The 20,968-nt window shown below is 35.2% G+C and overlaps 1 non-coding gene across 1 annotated transcript; it reads right to left on the bottom strand.

The window, feature by feature from the left end:
* Positions 1 to 13,014: 13,014 nt before the first annotated feature.
* LOC131182612 (small nucleolar RNA R71) lies at positions 13,015 to 13,121 on the bottom strand. Its single transcript, XR_009150875.1, has one exon. It is a non-coding gene; the product is annotated as a small nucleolar RNA R71 (small nucleolar RNA).
* Between the last annotated feature and the right edge of the window lie 7,847 nt (positions 13,122 to 20,968).

Raw genomic sequence — 20,968 nt, forward strand, 5'->3', positions numbered from 1 at the left:
TGTAGTAGCTGGTATTTTTTCAATCCTTGACCAAGACGTATATGTGCTATTTGATCCTGGCTCCACACATTCGTATGTCAGTGCTAGTGTGATTTGTTCTACTGCTATTCCATGTGTAAGAATGGACTATGATGTGCTAGTAACTGGTCCATTAGGCTAGGAGGTCAGGGTAAATATAATATACAGGGATTATCCTTTGGTGATCCAAGGACACACTTTTCTGTCTGACCTGATTGAAATGCCCTTCAGAGATTTTGATATCATCTTAGGCATGGATTGGTTAACCAGGCATCACACTATTATTGACTGTAGGCTGAAGACAGTCACTTTTGGTCTTCCCCAGTATGGTGATATGATAATACACGGGAAGAGGCAGTTATTGCCATCAAACATCATTTCACCGTGACCGCCGTAAAGATGATCAGAAAAGGGTGTGAAGCATACTTGGCACATGTGATGGACACTCGAGTGGGGAGTCCAGCGTTAAGGGACATCCCTATTGTATGTGATTATCCAGACATGTTTCCTGATGAGTTGCCAGGATTGCCTCCAGAGAGAGAGGTGCAGTTTGAGATTGATATCATGCCTGATGTGGACCCAATCTCCATAACACCATACAGAATGGCACCAGCAGAACTGAAAGAATTGAAGGTGCAGTTACAAGAATTACTCTACAAGGGCTTTATCCGCCCTAGTGTGTCACCTTGGAGAGCACCAGTGTTGTTTGTTAAGAAGAAAGATGGCACTCTCCACTTATGTATTGACTACCGACAGTTGAATAAGGTGACAATAAAGAATAGATATCCATTGCCCCGCATTGATAATTTGTTTGATCAATTGAGAGGTGCAACTGTGTTCTCTAAGATTGACCTGAGATCAGGTTATTATCAGCTGAAGGTGCAAGAACAGAGTATCCCTAAAACTGCTTTTAGAACCCGTTACGGCCATTATGAGTTCCTAGTCATGCCATTCGGGTTAACAAATGCTCCAGCTGCTTTTATGGATCTGATGAACACTATCTTCAGACCATACCTCGACCAATTGTAGTGGTGTTTATTGATGATATCTTGGTTTATTCGAGGAGTGCAGAGGAGCATGATAGACATCTGTGCATTATACTGCAGACTTTGAGGGAGAAACAGCTATATGCAAAATTATCGAAGTGTGAATTTTGACTGAATGAAATATCTTTCTTGGGGCATATAGTATCAGATGAGGGCATCAAGGTAGATCCAAGTAAGATAGAAGCCATCCTTAATTGGAAGCCACCCAGAAATGTTATAGAGATTCACAGTTTTCTGGGTCTAGCTGAATATTACCGCCATTTTGTGAAAGGGTTCTCCATGTTGGCATTTCCATTGACTAAGTTGCTTTGCAAAGATGTAAAATTTCAGTGGATAGATAAATGCCAACAGAGATTTAATGCATTGAAGAAATGTTTAACTGAGGCTCCAGCCCTGACTTTACCTACCTCGGGCAAAGAATACACAGTATATAACGGTGCTTCTCATAATGGGTTAGGCTGTGTACTGATTCAAGATCGGAATGTCATTGCATATGCATCACGCCAGCTAAAATCGCATAAGAGGAATTATCCGACACATGACTTGGAGCTAGCAGCTATTGTGTTTGCTCTTAAGATTGGAGACATTATTTATATGGCGAGAAGTGCTATATCTACACAGATTATAAGAGTTTGAAGTATTTGGGCACTCAGAAAGAGTTGAATTTAAGACAGAGGAGATGGTTAGAGTTGATAAAGGACGATGATTGTCTGATAGACTATCAGCCAGGGAAAGCTAATGTGGTGGTTGACGTCTTAAGTCGTAAGACTATGGCAAGTCTACAGGTTTCTCCTTTGTATATAGTACATAAGTCGAGAGCATTGCATGCCAGCTTAGAGATTAATGATGAGGGGTAGACAGTAGTTGCATGGCATATATAGCCAGTGTTAATTGATCAAATCAGAATGGCTACTCAGAATGATCAGAAATATCAGAAGCTATTAGAAGAAGTTCGACAGGGCAAGAAACCTGAGTTTTTAGTGAGAGATGACAGCCTACTGCGACACCAGGGCAGGATGTGTATTCTTAATGATGTTGATTTGAGGCAGATCATTATGAAGGAAGCACATGAGTCTCCTTTTGCTATACACCCTGGTGGCACTAAAATGTACAGAGGACTAAAAGAGCATTACTAGTGGATGTGTATGAAAAGAGATGTAGCTGAATTTGTATCCAAATGCCTAACTTGTCAACAAGTGAAGGCAAAGCATCAAGTACCAACTGGTTTGTTACATCCACTACCAGTACCGGAATGGAAATGGGAAAGAATAACTATGGATTTTGTGATGGGACTTCCGAAGACACAGATGAGTCATGATGCAGTATGGGTTATAGTTGACAGACTGACCAAGTCTGCTCACTTTCTGCCTATCTAGATGGACTACAGTTTAGAAAGATTGGCCAAGTTGTACATTGATGAGATAGTAAGACTACATGGAGTGCCAGTATCCATTGTATCTGATAGAGATCCTAGGTTCACTTCTAGATTCTGGGGTAGTCTTCAGAGAGCTCTAGGAACTAGATTGAACTTTAGCATGACATTCCACCCACAGATAGATGGCTAGTCTGAAAGGGTAATTCATATCTTGGAGGACATGCTACGGGCTTGTGTGATTGAGTTTAAGGGCAGTTGGGATGCACACTTGCCTCTAATTGAGTTTGCTTACAACAACAGCTATCAATCAAGCATTGGGATGCCTCCATATGAAGCTCTATATGGCAGAAAGTGCAGAACTCCCTTGTGTTGGGATGAAGTGGGCAAAAGGAAGATGATTGAGCTCGAAATTGTTCTGCAGACTGAGGAGAAAATCATATTGATCAGAGATCGACTCAAGGTTGCATCAGATCGTCAGAAGTCCTACATAGATCTGAAGAGAAGGGATATTGAATATACGGTGGGTGAGAAAGTATTCCTCAAGGTTTCCCCTTGGAAGAAAATTATGAGATTTGGCAGAAAGTGGAAACTGAGTCCTTGTTTCATTGGGCCATATGAGGTTCTGGAGAGAATGGGTCCTTTGGCATACCGTTTGGCACTACCTCCAGAGTTAGAGAAGATAAATAACGTCTTCCATGTGTCTATGTTGAGGAGGTATAGATCTGACCCATCTCATGTGTTACCAGTGGAAGAAATTAAAGTAAATCCAGACCTCACATATGAGGAAGAACCCATAGAGATTCTGGCTTATGAGGTGAAATAGCTACGAAACAAGCAGATATCGTTAGTTAAAGTACTGTGGAACCATCATTTGAGCCAAGAAGCTACTTGGGAATGTGAGGAGGATATGAGGAGACAACACCCACAGTTGTTCAGAGACTGATACCAGGTAAAATTTTGAGACGAAATTTATTTTAAGGGGGGGAGAATTGTAATACCCTTATTTGCATAGCCTGGTATATTTTATTGTTCTAGTGACCGGTGTCGGCTCGGACAACTAAGAAGATTAGAACCACATCTAAGACACCTAAATAAGCCTTGAATGAAAATAAATAGTGACTACCTGATAGGTAAGTATAAATAAGAAAAATAGAACATAAAAGGTTAAATGAGCCAGGAGTCACAATGATGGGTGACCTTCGCGGGAAGTGACTACGAAGGCCATCGTAACCCGAATTTTGAACTGAAAAATGTGACGCTGAGTCCTTAGGACTATTGCGAACACAGTGGAAAAGAGAAAATCACAGAAGAGAATTGTTAAGCAGGTCAAATAATTAGGTCAGGAATTCGAAAGAAATATTAAATTAGTTGTAAACTAGATCAGACTGACGAGGGGCAAATTGGTCAATTCACCCCTAGAGATGACTCATGACCTAACTGTCTAATAAAATCAGAGAAAAAAAAATTTCAAAATCGAGAATTAAATTAAAGAACTAATGAAAAATTAAGGGAAATAGAAAAAAGAAAAGAAAAAGGTTTATTGCATCATGTGGATGACATCATTTGTGATGTCAAAAATTTATTTTATTTTCCCTACCATAATTGACCAAGTCAACAACACATAATAAGACATAAAATAACCAAAAAAATGAAAAAAAATATTCACTTCTTCCTCACAAAATCGGCAGCCAACTCCTCTCTCTCTCCACCATTGCTCCACCTCCATTAAAGCTTATGTCAAGCTTGTAAACTCCCACTTAACCCTACTTTGCCCCCAAACTATTCTACTAAAACTTTTTAACTTCACTTAAGGAGACATTTGAAGAAGAAAAGAAAAGGAAAAAGAGAGTGAAGTGAAGAATTGAAGTTCAAACTGAAGGTAAGCAATTGAAATTGAAAATTTTGGTTTAATTACTTGTGTTTTTAGCTCAAGTAACCTAGAAATCAACTTAAAAATCAAAAGAAAATAAATATGGGGGATTAATATGGAATTCGGCTAGCCTATGGGAGATTAGAAATTGAATGAAATTGATGCAATTGAATAGTTGTTTAGGTTGAATTATGTATGTAGACCATGGATATATACTTTGATTTCATTAGAATTTAAATTTGTGTAATTAGGGTTCTTGAACATTTTGAAAATTGGGAAAAATTTAGGGAATTGGTCAATTGATGCAATTGACCTTAATTGAGTTGAGAAATGATCAATTGGGACCATTTGTGGTGTGTGTGAATTAGTAGAATGAGATTTCAATTCGGATTGGTTAGGGTTCATATTCTGGCAGTTTGACCTAGGTCCTTTTCAGGGATAAAAACTAAAAATTTACCAATCTAATTGGTGTAAAGCCAATTGGGAATGAAAACAGACACATAATTGCACATTTTTCATTTAGGAATCATGCCCATTAAATGACTATAACATAGTAACCAATTAGGTCAAACACGGGTGTAGTGCACTGCCACTGTACCAAAATGACTAAATGAACAGTGTTTGTTCATTTGGCCATAACTTGGGCTAAAAAACTCTAAATGGAGTGGTTCAAAAAGAGAATTAAAGCTAAGACAATAAGGAACAAGTTTTATGAAAAACACTTTGTCAATTTTCTACAGCAACATGACCAATGAAACAGTACAAAATAGGATATCAAATCTAGAAATTTTGAAATTATACCTAAGAGACCTAAAATTTGAAGAAACAATCAAAACCAACAAATTAGGCACCCAAAATGTGGTATGTGGGTGTAATTGGAATTCCCATACCTATTAAGCATAAAAAAAGTCAATATTTTGACTTGAATAGTATCATAAATAGTAACCCCGAAATGAAAATTTTCTAGAGCGTTAGTTTAAGCTTATTGGGGCTAGAATTAAGTATATATATGAATTAATTATTGGATTTATTGTGAGATAAGGTACTGAAACACTGTCAATTGTGTGTTTTAGCTGAAAAAGACTCGGATGGACAAAGAACTGAGTCAAGGCCTAGAGGCGACTCATATCAGGTCTATGCACAATAATTCTTGTTTAAATATTTTATTCTTGAAAATTTGACTTTTGTGTTAATTATGAATTGTGTTGCCATTTTATGATCGCAAATATGACTTTGAGAATTGATCAGATTTCTCATAAATTATTTGAGTAAATTGTTTTGAATTGATTTTGTATTCACACTTAGCATGACAGCACTACATTATTCCTCCTCCATTTATGGGGTTGAGATCATTTATTTTCCTCCCTCTCTGGCTTACCAGTTGAGGTCAAGATCGGATAACTGCTCATTAGCTAGCTAGCCACCTCCCTCATTGATTTTGATTAGTGAGGTTGTAAATCACTTTGTCGTGGTTTACGACACGGCATTGATCAGAAATTTTGTGTCATGGCTTAAGTTGTGTATGGATTGACAACACTGTGTTTATTAAATTGTTTGACAAAAATTGTGCCATAATGAGTTTTGAAAAATTGTGAAATGTGATTATGAAATATTTGAACTATGAATTGATAATAAATATTTTATATTATGCATTTTATATTTTATTATACACCACTGAGTGTTTTTATATTTCAATGATAGCTTCTTTGTCGCCGCAGATAGAAGCAAGGAAAAAGCAGCAAAGTGAGCTTTTGATTTTGGGGACTACTCAGATACTTTTGTAAGGGTATTTAATTATACCCTTGTAATTAGTTAATTTAAATAATTTTATAGTCATATGTACTTTTGTAACTGAGCAGTTGTACAGTCATATGTAATAATATGGTCTTTTGGCTTTTTATGTCTGTGAACTAACTTGTGAATGTAATCAAATATTTTGAATGCAATGGGAATGAATTTATTTAACTATTTTGAAAATGTTATGAACTGTGGAGATTGAATGGATTGTATTGATTGAGTGATTTGGTGGTTGAGATTTGGTGAAGTGCATTATTGGAAGTGTTTTTCTATAGGTTAAAAAAATTTTTAGTTTTTGCAAATACTGCCGGCACTCTGCCGAAATTTTTCCAAAATTTGCAGAAAAATAAAAATGGATAAAAATTTTAACTAGCTTTTAATCTTCAATTAAATGTTTTTAATTCCTACGAAAAATGCTCACCACTACTAAAAGGTAACTAAATAGTTTTAAAATCTCTTGTAGTGTACTTAGTGAGTTATCAGTAAGTGAAGTTCGGTAGTTCATTAGGTATTCTACGGGATCATGTTATGCCTTACAAAGAGGTAAGATGTGATAATAATTCACTTGAATCATTGAAACCCTAAAGTACCCTAGGCTACCGAAATTGAGGGTTTTTCATATATACATAATTTGTTTTCTTTCTTCCAAACTAACACTCAATTCATAATCTACACAAAAGTAAACTCAAGAATTTATGGAAGAAGTAGCACTAACCTTGAATTAGCCAATTCCTAAGGCTTGATAACTTCTTGTTTTCTTCTCCTTCTTGCTGCCTAGAGATTGTTCAAGGGACAAGGATAAGCTTTAGTGAAAGGAGCAAGTGATTTTAAGAGGTGTTTGTAAGGGAATTTTAGTAAGAAGGAAGAGCTTTAATGGAGTTCTCTCTCTCTCTCTCTCTATGGGTTTCGGCCAAAGGGTGAATGAAGAAGAAGATGCATTTTTCTTTTCTTTTAATCATTTTTAACATCTTCCTTAAATAATTGCCTAATGCCCATTGGATAGAAATTATAATTAGTGAATTATGACATCATAATTAGAATTTGTTTTTCTTTTCTTTTTATTTTCTTTCTTCTCTTTTTTTGTTTATTTTTTTAAATTAATTTTCCATAAATATTTGTTCAAATTTTTGAACAAAATCTTCACTCACTTAATTGGACAAGTCGGTAAAAAATCATCTCTGAAGTTGAAATGATCAAAATGCCCTCCGTTTGGCTTAAAGAGCCAAAACTGTTTGTACCGATCTTAAAAATTCTCCTAACCTTTTCTTGGCATTCTAATGCTACATTGGGCACCGTAACTCTTCTTTGGCATTCCAAAAATTATTTCACAAAATTTTAGCTGTAAAGACAGCAACTTCCCATTTGGTCATCGATCGCTAGGGCACCGGCTCATTTAACTTCATTGCATTTTATTTCTAAAATTTTTTCCTTGATTTTTCTTACCATTATTTGAGTTATTTATGACTCCTCACTCTAGTCTAAATATAGTTCCAGACATTCTAGCTGTCCGAACAGACATTGATCACCGGAATAGTAGAATATATGGACTATCTACTGTGAGGGCGTTACATGAATAGCTTAGTGTCTAACTTTTGGTGGGGAAGGAGAGATAAGGAAAAGATGATGCATTACATAAGTTGGAGTAGAACTTCTTACCCAAAGTATCAAGGGGGTATGGGTTTTAGAGATTTCAATCTCTTTAATTTTGGCTAATTCAGCCAACCAATGTTGGAGGCTTATCTTGAATCCGATAAGTCTATGGGCTAGAATTTTGAAAGGTCAGTATTTCCCACATACATCATTTTGGCAGGCTACTTCTCATCATAAAGGATCTTGGATATGGCAAACTCTTCTTGCTAGTAAGGATGTGTTGAAGGAGGGATTTCACTCTAATATTGGAGATGGGAATAATACTCTCATATGGCATGATGCTTAGATCCCCTATATTCCAAATTTTAGAGTGACCAAGCCATGAAATTGCCTGCTCCATGTCAATTTTGTTGCCAATCTTATTGACCATAGTTCTCTCTAATGGAAGATAAATTTTATAAATAGCTAGTTCAGTAAAATTGAGAGTGAAGCAATTTTATCTATTCCTATAGCCCTTTTGGTAACAAAAGACTCAGTTGTTTGGCATTTTGATTGATGTGGATAGTTTGTAGTTAGATCAACGTATAAGATGTTGACTAACAAAGTTCAACAGAAAAGCCTTAACAACCCATGCCATTCTTTTTCCATCCAACCTACCATCTGATCTAGTCTTTGGAAGATGTCAGTTTAACCAAAGATAAAGGTTTTTATCTAGAAATCTCTTCCTAATATTATTCTAGTGAAACTTAATCTAGAACAAAGAGGTATTGTTATAACAACCTAAGTTAGTGGTTGTTATCGGAGTTAGAGATCAGATTAGCTTCAGGCTGCCGGAACCCATAACAATCCTAAAACCCTATTAGAAGTGAACATATTCCTGTATCTTACAATCTAAGCATACTCTAAACCATTACACTTTAGTATTGTCATCCATACTTAAACATTCATAATGTAGAATTGGCTTATAATTTGAACCTTTACATTAATAAACTCTAAAGCATAATGGTTAAACATATATACTCCTAAAAGAGTTAACATAATTATAAACATCAACAATAATACTTAAAATGTTACATAACTCTAATTTTTTATAATTACCAGCATAGTACTATCCATTCACAATTTATATGTCCATTTGCCCATACATCATATATAAAGAAGAGTGCTAAAGCTACCCATGATGCTCTCTCTCTAAAGAACTCTTCTAGTCCTGCAAACTTGCATCTGGGGGTTAAGGAAAGGGATAAGCTTATACAAGCTCAATGAGTAAACTAACCAATATTAATTTATCTCTTTCAATTTATACGTATGCTATGCATCATCCAAATTGGTTTTCACATTATAAACATTTCATGTAGGATGGACTTGTCACTAGTGATTCTCCGAATCCAATGTACCTGGCTCCTACAGAGGCTCTCCAAGACTTTTACTTAACATAGATATCCAATATGCCCGGCTCATACAAAGGCACCTTAGGACTTTGTCTTAAAACATGACCTGTGTCATGCAGCAAGGGCATCGTATGGATCTCCCCTTGGATTTTTATGGATCCATAACATACACAACATAACATAGTCATAACATGAGGGGAATCAGTGGGTCATCCATCATCCATTAATGCACCAACAACAAATATATAACATATTTGTGTTTTAGATACATACATCCTGAATAAAGATGACATGATTAATGAGGATGATCAGAAATTAAATTTAAAAAGTTTACATTTATTAAAGTTAGAATTACTCACCACTTGTAGCCTATTAACCTCCTATCTCAAATGGTAGCTATCCTCAGATCCTTAACCTTCCAAGTCCCTTAAGCCCGATCCTATAAAATCGGACCCTAAAGAGTTATACAAGGTTCTAAAACTCTATATAAATATTAAATATCTCATTTTAAGCCCTTGGAAAACATAAAATCATGTTTTGGAACCTTAGAAAAGAAGGAAGAAAAAATCAAGCAAAACCTATTTTGGCTACCAAAGTCCTGATTTTGGCTGCCAAAGTCTTAGACTTGCTTCAGCTCAATAGAACCAAAGTGGATTCCTAAGTAAGACTATGTGGACTGTATACCAGAATGAAATTCTACCTTTAAAGAAGGACCGAATGGCCCTTTTTATCCAGTACCGCTTGCGGCTGCTAAAGTCTTGGACTTTGATTGCCGAAAGTATGGTTTTTAGTAGCCGAACCTGAGAATTTTCAAAATTTCAATTAAAAAACCTATAGAATCCTTCTCTTATCAATATAAAAACTCACTCTAAAGTTTCAAAACTCAAACCAAAAATATAAACAAGTCTGTAGAGACTAAAACAACTTGAAATTATACTTAATTAACACATACATTAACCAAAAACTCAAATCCTAGGTTTTCCCCAAACCTAACATAACATATATAAGGATTCTCTCAAATCCATCAAGGGAACTAGCCATTTAAGGCCCATAACACTAGCATGGCTACATTATTAATAAAACATACAATTTCAACGTAAATCACAAAATCCTAACTCTAACATGCATAAACTTCTCAAATCTCATCTTAAAAATAACTTTACATGAAATTGAAGTTATAAAAACCTAATTTCTTATCATCATGCTTGGAACTGCTCATTAGATCCAGAAGAAAAGAAAATTATCTCTTTTTTTAGAGCTTAGAGGTGAGAGAACTAAAGGTCCAAAGCTTGAATATGCTCTCCCAAGCTTCCTTATGGAAGAATTGACTTCCAGATCTTGAAAAACCCAACGAAATCTCTTCAAAGAGCTCCTTGTATACTCCACATATTGAGAGAGAGGGAAGAAGAGAAAAACACTAGTGTTTTGGTAGAAAAATGAGTTTTGGTCCCTTTTTATACCTTTACTATCAAAAGAATTTCGGCTGCTAGAAACTTTAGTTTCGATTACTAGAGTCCATTTTGTCTAAAAGGAATTTAAACAGTAAAAAAAGACATCAGTAACCGAAAGTTCAGCTTTCGACTGCCAAATGTCTATCCTTCTGCTGTCGAAGTTCCTTTGATAAGTGCATAATTTATTAATTTTACTTTTATCAGATTTAGTGTTTCTAGGGTATCTATATGCCTAATTTAGTTGATTAAAGTATAATTATCTATTAGGCATACGTTTAGAGAGTTGTTGAAATAATTGTGTTAAATAGAGAAATTTTTAGCATGTGCATTAATTTGACTCTTGCTGTATTTTTCAGGGTTTTGGTGAAGTTCCAGAGCATAGAAGTGTGGAAGAAAGAGTGGAAAGGTAAAAGGATTGAGAAGTGTTGCTGATACAAAGTACACGGGTCGTGTAAGCACAACCACAGACCCGTGTAACATTCTGCCAGAAGAAATCCAAAGAGCAGAGGAAGAAACAAAGTACATGGGCCATGTAACTTGACTCGTGTAAATCCTGGAGACCCGTGTTACCTTCTCTGCCAATGCAAGACATACCCATTCAGCTCTAGTAAGTTACACGGGCCGTGTATCTGTCGACAATCAGTTTCCTGATTTTGCTCCAGTTACAATTTTTGACAAAGAGAAAGATTCCTAACACCTCAGGGACTCTGAAAACCTAACCCTAGGCCATTTATTATAAATAGAAGAGGCCTCCAACACCTTCATTCGATATACATTCTAGATTTCTTTAATTTTTTACTTTATTTTTCTATAAGCCATAAACATGAGTGGCTAAGTTCTTAATTCAGTTCAAGGGATTCAAGTTCTTTTGCGTGATTTGTGAGACCAGGTTCTTAATTTAATTTATGTCTTTTGAATATCTATTGTTTTCTGATTTCATTGTTTTTAATCTATTGAATGATTTGCTAAAAATGCCTATTAGTTAATTGTTTGATGTGATCAATTGCTAGTTCATCTTCATAATCTATAATTATTGTGTAGGATTGAACATGAGTAGCAATTAGGTTTTATTGATTATGATTCTAGTTTTCGATAATAACCTAAGGAAACAATAGGGTGAATTAAATGATTTATGCTTCATAAATTGTTATTCAACTTAACTACTTCCTATTCTTAAAGTAGTTATTAATTTGATGAGGATTGCTTAATACTAATTCAGTTAATAATTAGAGTCAACAAGAGTGCTGGGCTCGAATTGATGAGTATAGGGAAGTTAGGGATTTTACCTCGCTTTTTGGTAAATCTACGTTAAGTATTTAATAAGAGATAATTGTATTTCTTTTATCTATGATCGAATTAATGCATTGGAATGCGAATTACCTTGGACTGAAGTTTGTTTAATTTGAGAGTTTCTTATTTAATTTTAGATCTTAATTTTTTATTTTTGATTTCTTCTTTGAATTGCGAATCCCCCCCCCCCCCAACTTTTGTTTCTTTTTTCTTTACACAAGTATACAAAATTTAATAATTCAGTCTCTAGGGTTCGACCTGGACTTACCACTTACTACAGAAAAATATTTCATAACTGGTAATTTCAGTTAATTTAATTTCTGGTGGATTCAACAACCATCAAGAATTTTAGCACCGTTGCTGGGAACTGAAATTTATTGGATTTCGTGTTTTTAGTGTTAGGATATTCTGTTATTAATTTTGTTTGTGAAGTGTTGCTATTTTCAGGTTTTTGGAAAAAAATTATAGTGTTACTATTCATCGATAGATTTTTGGTTGAATTAGGAGGGTGGCCCATACCTATTTTGAAGGAAATGACATTTTGATCAAGACTTCATTGGCCCCACCTTATTGAGGCCAAATTCCATCATTTTCTAGGGTTTTGAGGCATTTTTCTATTTTTACTTAGATTTGTTTTTTGTTTATGACAAGAACTTCTCAATCTGGTGAGTTAATCTTTAATCCAGAAGTAGAAAAAATGGCTAGACAGTTGAGAAAATTGGCTAAGCAAGCTAGGCAGATTTCGAGTACATCTGAAGGAGTCCAATCTTTAAGGGAGTTAAGTTCGGATTTGGATTTGGATTCAAATTCCGAAAATGAAACCATGGCTGCTAGAACCTTGAAAGAGTTAGCTGCTCCTGATCTAAACCAACAGCCTTTGTGTATTCAATACCCTGCTTTAAATGTTGCTTTTGAGTTGAAATCTGGACTACTCCATTTGTTGCATAAGTTTCATAGTCTTGCAGGAGAGGATCCACATAAGCATTTAAAGGAATTTCATGTTGTGTGTTCCAGCATAAAACCTCAAGGAGTTTCAAAGGATCAAATCAAGCTTCGAGCTTTTCCTTTCTCATTGGAAGGAACAGCTAAGGATTGGTTGTATTACCTTCCTTCTGGATCCATCAACTCATGGAATGGGATGAAGCAAATATTTCTGGAGAAGTATTTTCTTGCTTCTCATGCTGCCAACATAAGAAAAGAAATTTGTGGCATCCGACAGTACAATGGAGAGAGTTTGTATGAGTATTAGGAACGATTTAAGAAACTGTGTGCAAGCTGTCCCCATCATCAAATAAGTGAGCAGCTCTTGATTCAGTATTTCTATGAGGGACTTCTACCAATGGACTGCAGTATGATAGATGCTGCTAGTGGAGGAGCTTTGGTTGACAAGACACTAGATGAAGCAAGGAGGCTGATTGCTAACATGGCAGCAAACTCTAAGCAGTTTGGAATGAGAATGGATCACACACCTAAGAAGGTTAATGAGGTAAGTACATCTAACCTTGAGAAATAGATTTCTAATTTAACTTCTTTAGTGAGGTAGTTGGCTGTAGGGAACATGCAAACTGTTAAGGTATGTGGAATTTGTTCGGGTTTAGGTCATGCTACTAACATGTGTCCTGTATTACAAAAGGATGAATCAATACAACATGCTAATGCAGTAGGACATTATGGACAGCCACAATGCAGGTATGATCCCTTTTCTAGTACTTATAATCCAGGATGGCGAGATCATCCCAATCTGAGTTATGGGAATCAACTGGTGCAAAACCGATACCAGCAACAGAGACAAATGAATCAACCACCTCCACGTCCACCTCCCTCAAATCAAGGTATGTCACTTGATGAAATTTTTAAGGCTTCGGCTAACAATACACAACATTTTCAATAGGAGACCAGAAATAGCATTCAAAACATAGAGAGGCAGATTGGTCAGTTAGCCTCATCTGTGAGTAAGCTGGAAGTTTAAGGTTCTGGAAAGCTTCCATCACAAACAGTCATGAACCCCAGAGAAAATGAGAGTGCTATAGTGTTGCGCAGTGGGAAAGAAGTTGATAACCAGACTCTACATTAGCCAATGAAAAAGAAGAAGCAAGGAGCAAAAGAGTCTAAAGTTCCTGAAGTTGAGGTAAATACTGAACCTAAACTGAATAAGGTTAATAATTCCGTTCTTCCTCCATTCCCCTACAGGTTGGCTAAGACTAAGAAAGAAGAACAAGAGAAAGAAAATTTGGAGACTTTCAAAAAGGTGGAGGTAAATATACCTTTACTTGATGCGATCAAATAAGTTTCCAAGTATGCTAAATTCCTTAAGGAACTATGCACTACAAAGCGCAAGTTGAGGAATAATGAGAAGATCAGTGTGGGGGAAAATGTGTCGGCACTAATTCAGCAAAAATGACTCCCTAAGTGTAAGGATCTAGGTTAATTTCTATTCCCTGCAGAATAGGTGATTCTAAATTTGAACGTGCAATGGCAGATTTAGGAGCATCTATTAATGTTATGTCAAATTCAGTTTTTCAAACTTTAAATTTGGGTCCTTTGAAAGAAACCAGTGTCATTATTCAGTTAGCTGATCATTCTAATGCTTACCCATTGGGAGTAGTTAAGGATGTGTTGGTGCAGGCTGGAGAATTGATTTTTCCTGCAGATTTTTACATTCTGGATATTGAGGATAGTATTCCCACATTAAAGTCAGCTTTAATTTTTTTTGGAAGACCTTTTCTAAAAACTGCCAAGACAAAAATTGATGTGGATGATGGTACCTTAACTATGGAGTTTGATGGAGACACTGTCAAATTTAATATCTTTGATGCCATGAAGTATCCTGCTGATGACCATTCTGTTTTTTCTATTGATGTTGTTGATACATTTGTGCAGGATGTTTTTGAGTTAAGCATGGAGGATGAGTTAGAAGTGGTGATTAGTCAAGGAATTCAAGAAATCAGTACCAATCAGCCATTAAGTGTAGAGGTTCAAGATGCAGTAATGGCATTGCAGTCATTACCTCCTGTTCCAAAAAGGTATGGAGTATCAAAGATCGACTTACCTATATCTCACACAAAATTATTACCTTCTGTGGTGCAAGCACTAGTTCTTGAACTCAAGCCTTTACCTAAGCATTTGAAGTATGTTTACTTGGGAGACAGTGAAACACTTCCAGTTATCATCTTAAGCAATTTGACAAAGATTCAAGAAGAAAGATTGACTAGGGTTCTGAGGGTACATAAGGAAGCAATTGGATGGACAATAGCTGACATCAAAGGTATAAGTCCATCAGTGTGCATGCACAGGATTTTACTGGAAGATGATGCTAAACCAAGTAGAGAAGCTCAAAGGAAGTTGAACCCATAGATGATGGAGGTTGTGAAGAAGGAGATTTTAAAGCTACTGGATGCAGGAGTTATTTACCCAATTTCAGACAGCAAATGGGTAAGTCCAGTCCAAGTAGCGCCAAAAAAATCAGGAGTCACTGTGGTAGCAAATCAAGATAATGAACTTGTTCCAACAAGGATTCAGAGTGGATGGCAAATGTGCATAGACTACCGCAAGCTAAATTCAATAACAAGGAAGGACCACTTCCCATTGCCATTCATTGATCAGATGCTTGAGCAGTTAGCAGGTAAGTCTTATTTCTGCTTTCTCAATAGCTTTTCTGGATATAATTAAATTGTGATTGCACCAGAGGATCAAAAGAAGACTACCTTTACTTGCCCTTTTGGAACTTTTGCTTTTAGAAGGATGACTTTCAGGCTTTGTAATGCACCTGCCACATTTCAGAGATGCATGATGAGCATATTTTCATATTACATTGATAATTGCATTGAGGTGTTCATGGATTATTTTACTGTGTATGGTGATTCATTTGATGCATGTTTACATCATTTGACTTCTGTTCTTGAGAGATGCAATGAGAAAAATCTTATTTTAAATTATGAGAAGTGTCATTTTATGGTGGAACAGGGGATTGTTTTGGGTCATGTTGTCTCTAATAGGGGTATTGAGATGGATAAATCTAAAATTGATTTAATTGTGAACTTACCCTACCCCATAACTGTGAGGGAAGTACGCACTTTTCTTGGTCATGCAGGTTTCTATCACAGGTTCATTAAGGATTTCTTTAAGATAGCATTGCCTTTGTCTAGACTCTTGCAAAAAGATGTTTCTTTTGAGTTGAGTGAAGAGTGTAAGGAGGCTTTTGACAAATTGAAATCTGCATTGACATCATCCCCTATTATCCAGGCTCCTGATTGGACAATACCATTTGAAATTATGTGTGATGCGAGTAATTATGCAGTGGGAACAGTTTTAGGGCAGCATGTTGGGAAGCTCTTTCATGTGATTTATTATGCATACAGAACATTCAATTCAGCTCAGCGCAATTATTCAATGACCGAAAAAGAGTTTTTGGCTATAGTTTTTACTTTAGATAAATTTCGGTCATATTTGTTTGGTTCTAAAATAATTATCTTCTCTGATCATGCAGCGTTAAAGTATCTCTTGGCAAAGAAGGAAGCCAAACCAAGGTTGATTAGATGGATCCTTCTGCTGCAAGAATTTGATCTTCAAATCAAGGATAAGAAAGGAGCTGAGAACCTGGTAGCAGATCATTTGAGCAGGTTTGGAGTTTCTAGAGCTTTGATCAGTGACCGGGGCACACATTTTTGTAATAGAACTGTTGAGGCATTGTTGAGGAGATATGGTGTTTTCCATAGAGTATCTATAGCTTATCATCCTCAAATAAATAGGCAAGCAGAGGTGTCTAACAGAGAGATCAAGTCTATTTTGGAAAAAACAGTGAAGCCAAATAGAAAAGATTAGAGCCTTAGACTTAATGATGCTTTATGGGCTTACAGGATTGCTTATAAGACACCCATAGGTATGTCCCCCTACAGATTGGTATTTGGTAAGTTGTGTCACCTTCCTGTTGAGTTAGAACATAAGGCTTATTGGGCTGTTAGACATTGTAATTTGGATTTGGATACTGCTGGTGTGGAAAGAAAATTACAATTGTAGGAATTGGAGGAAATTCGACTTGAGGCTTATGAGAACTCTAAGATCTATAAAGAAAAGACCAAGGCATTCCATGACAAACTAATTCTAAGGAAGTAGTTTGTGGTTGGACAAAAAGTTTTATTGTATAATTCCATATTAAAGCTGATGCCTGGTAAGTTGCGTTCTCGTTGGATTGGACCCTTTGTTGTTACTAATGTGTTTCCTTATGGTGCAGTTGAAATTCAAAGTTTAGGAACTAATAAGGTGTTCAAGGTCAACGATCATAGACTCAAGCCATTTTATGAGGGGTTTCAGGAGCGTACAGTGGAGGAGCTCAAATTGAGTAACCCAATTTATGTGGATTAAGGAGCTTTGCTATGTCGAGCTAACGACAATAAACAAAAGCGCTTGTTGGGAGGCAACCCATGGGTGGCTTGTTAGCCCTAATCAGATTTGTTTTCTTTCCTTTATCTTACTTTATTTTCTAGGATTTATTTATTTTTTCTTTTCTTTTGCATTTGAGCTTTACATTGGGGAGAATGTAAGTTTTAAGTGTGGGGGAGGAGAAATTTGTTGCTACAATTTAAAAAAAAAAAATTTCGTTTTCATAAGCTTGATTCATGATTCTATATTAACTATCAGAGAGAAGTGCTTTGTCCTTAAAATGACTTTTATACTTTAGGTTGAATTTTTGAGATTTTAGGCAAGGTAATAATAACTTTAATGATGGATTTTCTCTCTTCTCCATACCATATAGCAATTTTTTTTTTCTTGCATAAATCATTTAGGCTTGATTTAATGGTGAAATGATTAGTTATGTTTGCTTTAAACTGGTGTCATGCATATTTTAGAACTTTGTTTAATCTATCAGGGCACTTTATAATATGTAGATGCATAAATTAGGGGAAATAAAAGGCTGAACTTGAAAATTGCTCCTCTATTTAGTTAACAAAGTAACCAGGGGTCTTCATGAACCCCATGTCGATTCTCAGGACAAAAGCTAGTTAGGATATGAGCAAGGTACTTTTTTGAAGGTGACGATTAAAAAAAAAAAAAAAGTAACTGTGACGAGAGAGAAGTACTAATTTCAAATTAAAAAAAAAATCCATTTCTATCTCCCCTAAGATTTGCAAAGAGCTATAATTGTTGTGCCTTGATAAATTAGCCATGTATTTTGATATATATATTGATTTAAAATTTTATGAAACTTTAATTGTGTGAGCTTAATTGATTTCAAGCCTTTTGTTTTGTGTTGAAGAATTGCTGATATATTGGTATGGTGTTTATGGAATTTATTGTGATGGTTATTATCTTACTTGCCTCTTCTTTCAAACCTTTAATCTTTTGTTAGAGAATGTTGTGATAAGATGAAGTTAAGTGAACTTCTAAGTGGAGTTGATTGAGAGTTTAAGTCATGTTTGAGGACAAGCATAGAATAAGTGTGAGGGAATTTGATAAGTGCATAATTTATTAATTTTACTTCCATCACATTTAGTGTTTCTAGGGTATCTTTATGCCTAATTCAGTTGATTAAAGTATAATTATCTATTAGGCATATGTTTAGAGAATTGTTAAAATAATTGTGTTAAATAGAGAAATTTTTAGCATGTGCATTAATTTGACTCTTGCTGTATTTTTTAGGATTTTGGTGAAGTTCCAGAGCATAAAAGTGTGGAAGGAAGCGTGGAAAGGTAAAAAGGATTGAGAAGTGTTGTTGGTACAAAGTACACAGGTCGTGTAAGCATAACCACGGACCCGTGTAATATTCTGCCAGAAGAAATCCAAAGAGCCGTTGAAGAAACAAAGTATATGGGCCGTGCAACTTGACCCGTGTAAATCCTGGAGACCCATGTAACCTTCTGTGCCAATGCAAGACATACCCATTCAGCTCCAGTAAGTTACACGGTCCTGGGCCGTGTAGTGATACATGGGCCATGTATCCGTCGATGATCAGTTTCCTGATTTTGCTCCAGTTGCAGTTTTTGACATAGAAAGATTCCTAAAACCTCAGGGACTCTGAAAACCTAACCTTAAGCCATTTATTATAAATAGAAGAGGCCTCCAACACCTTCAATCGATATACATTCTAGATTTCTTCAATTTCCTACTTAATTTTTCTGTAAGCCATAAACATGAGTGGCTAAGTTCTTAATTCAATTCAAGGGATTCAAGTTCTTTTGCGTGATTTGTGAGACCAGGTTCTTAATTTAATTTATGTCTTTTGAATATCTATTGTTTTCTGATTTCATTGTCTTTGATCTATTGAATGATTTGCTAAAAAGGCCTATTAGTTAATTGTTTGATGTGATCAATTGCTAGTTCATCTTCATAATCCGTAATTGTTGTGTAAGATTGAACATGAGTACCAATTAGGTTTTATTGATTATGATATCAGTTTTCGATAATAACCTAAGATAACAATAGGGTGAATTAAATGATTTATGCTTCATAAATTGTTGTTCAGCTTAACTACTTCCTATTCTTAAAGTAGTTATTAATTTGATAAGAATTGCTTAATAACAATTCAGTTAATAATTAGAGTCAACAAGAGTGATGGGCTCGAATTGATGAGTATAGAGAAGTTAGGGATTTTACCTCGCTGTTTGGTAAATCTACGTTAAGTATTTAATAACAGATAATTGTATTTGTTTTGTCTATGATCGAATCACTGCATTGGAATGTGAATTACCTTGGACTGAAGTTTGTCTAATTTGAGAGTTTCTTATTTAATTTTAGATCTTAATTTTTGATTTTTTATTTCTTCTTTGGATTGCAAATTACCCCCCTCCCCCAACCTTTGTTTCTTTTTCCATTACACAAGTGCACGAAATTTAATAATTTAGTCTCTAGGATTCGACCTGGATTTACCACTTACTACAGAAAATATTTCATAACTGGTAATTTCAGTTAATTTAATTTCTGGTGGATTCGACAGCCATCATCTGTCTACCTAAAATATACTTAAAAACTTTTATTTGGTCAAAACCACTAAAAATTTTTTCATTTTTAAAAATATTTTGAACACATCATACATACATGCATATATGTATACATATACATTTCTATCCCTATTCCCTTAACAGTGGAACCTTCAAATTCGCCAAAATATTCCATCTACGAAAGAAATTTCAATGTTAGGAAATGGTAAGTGTTACAATTGCCATCAACCCAGTGCCTCATTTGTAGCATGGAAAGTAAAACTATTGAGCATGCATTGTTTTGGCATAGTTATGCAAGAGCCATATGGTTTGCAAGTATTAGCTCATATAAGCCTAATCCTATTAGATTCTTGTCCTTTGCTTTATGGTGGACTGCCATAATAGGTGAGTTCAAATCTGATGAATATTTCTTGAATTTGATTGCTATAACCTGTTGGATAATATGGACAGTGTGACACCCCTTACTCGTCTACAGTGTAGCCAAGCAAGACATGTCACACTCGGTATCAAAGCACCCTATCTTATCTTACTTTATTCTTTTAATAATTTACTCTCGTTATATTTTAATATCAATTATTTTTCTAAGGAGAAACCAATGGAGTTTTCCCTGTTTTATTACCAGTTGACGTATTTCACTATTCACCTGCTTGAAAATTTAACAATATTTTACAAATAAAAAAATCTCATCATCACACATTTAATTCTTGTAATCTCATTTGCATACATATCCATTCATACTCAATTTATGTATCAAAATTCTCAAACTTTATTAATTTACATGATTTACAACTAATTACATAAAGTTCATACTTTACATGATATACAAATTAATTACAATTCCATAATTTATATTAAAACATACAATTAATGGGCCCTATCTACATGCATTGCCGAGGAGGTGACAACCTTGAACACTTTGCAGATCAGAACTCCAAAATCCCTATTTAATATTCTTTGGGCTTTACCTTCAGTACCTGCGTGAGGAAACAAATCCATCGCGCTAAGCATTTCTACTTAGTGGTGCAATAATATAACAAGAAAATAATATATACAGATAAGAAAGATTGAAGTATAATTCTAAAGTATAATTTAGATCATCGGATATCAATTAAATTTAGTATGATATTTCTAATATCAACTATCTTATATTTTATTTTTGTCCCTCTTTGGAAGTGCTGAGTTTATACAGTAATAATATTCGATATA

This window comes from Hevea brasiliensis, chromosome 8 (assembly GCF_030052815.1).
Source record: "Hevea brasiliensis isolate MT/VB/25A 57/8 chromosome 8, ASM3005281v1, whole genome shotgun sequence".
Lineage (NCBI taxonomy): Eukaryota > Viridiplantae > Streptophyta > Magnoliopsida > Malpighiales > Euphorbiaceae > Hevea > Hevea brasiliensis.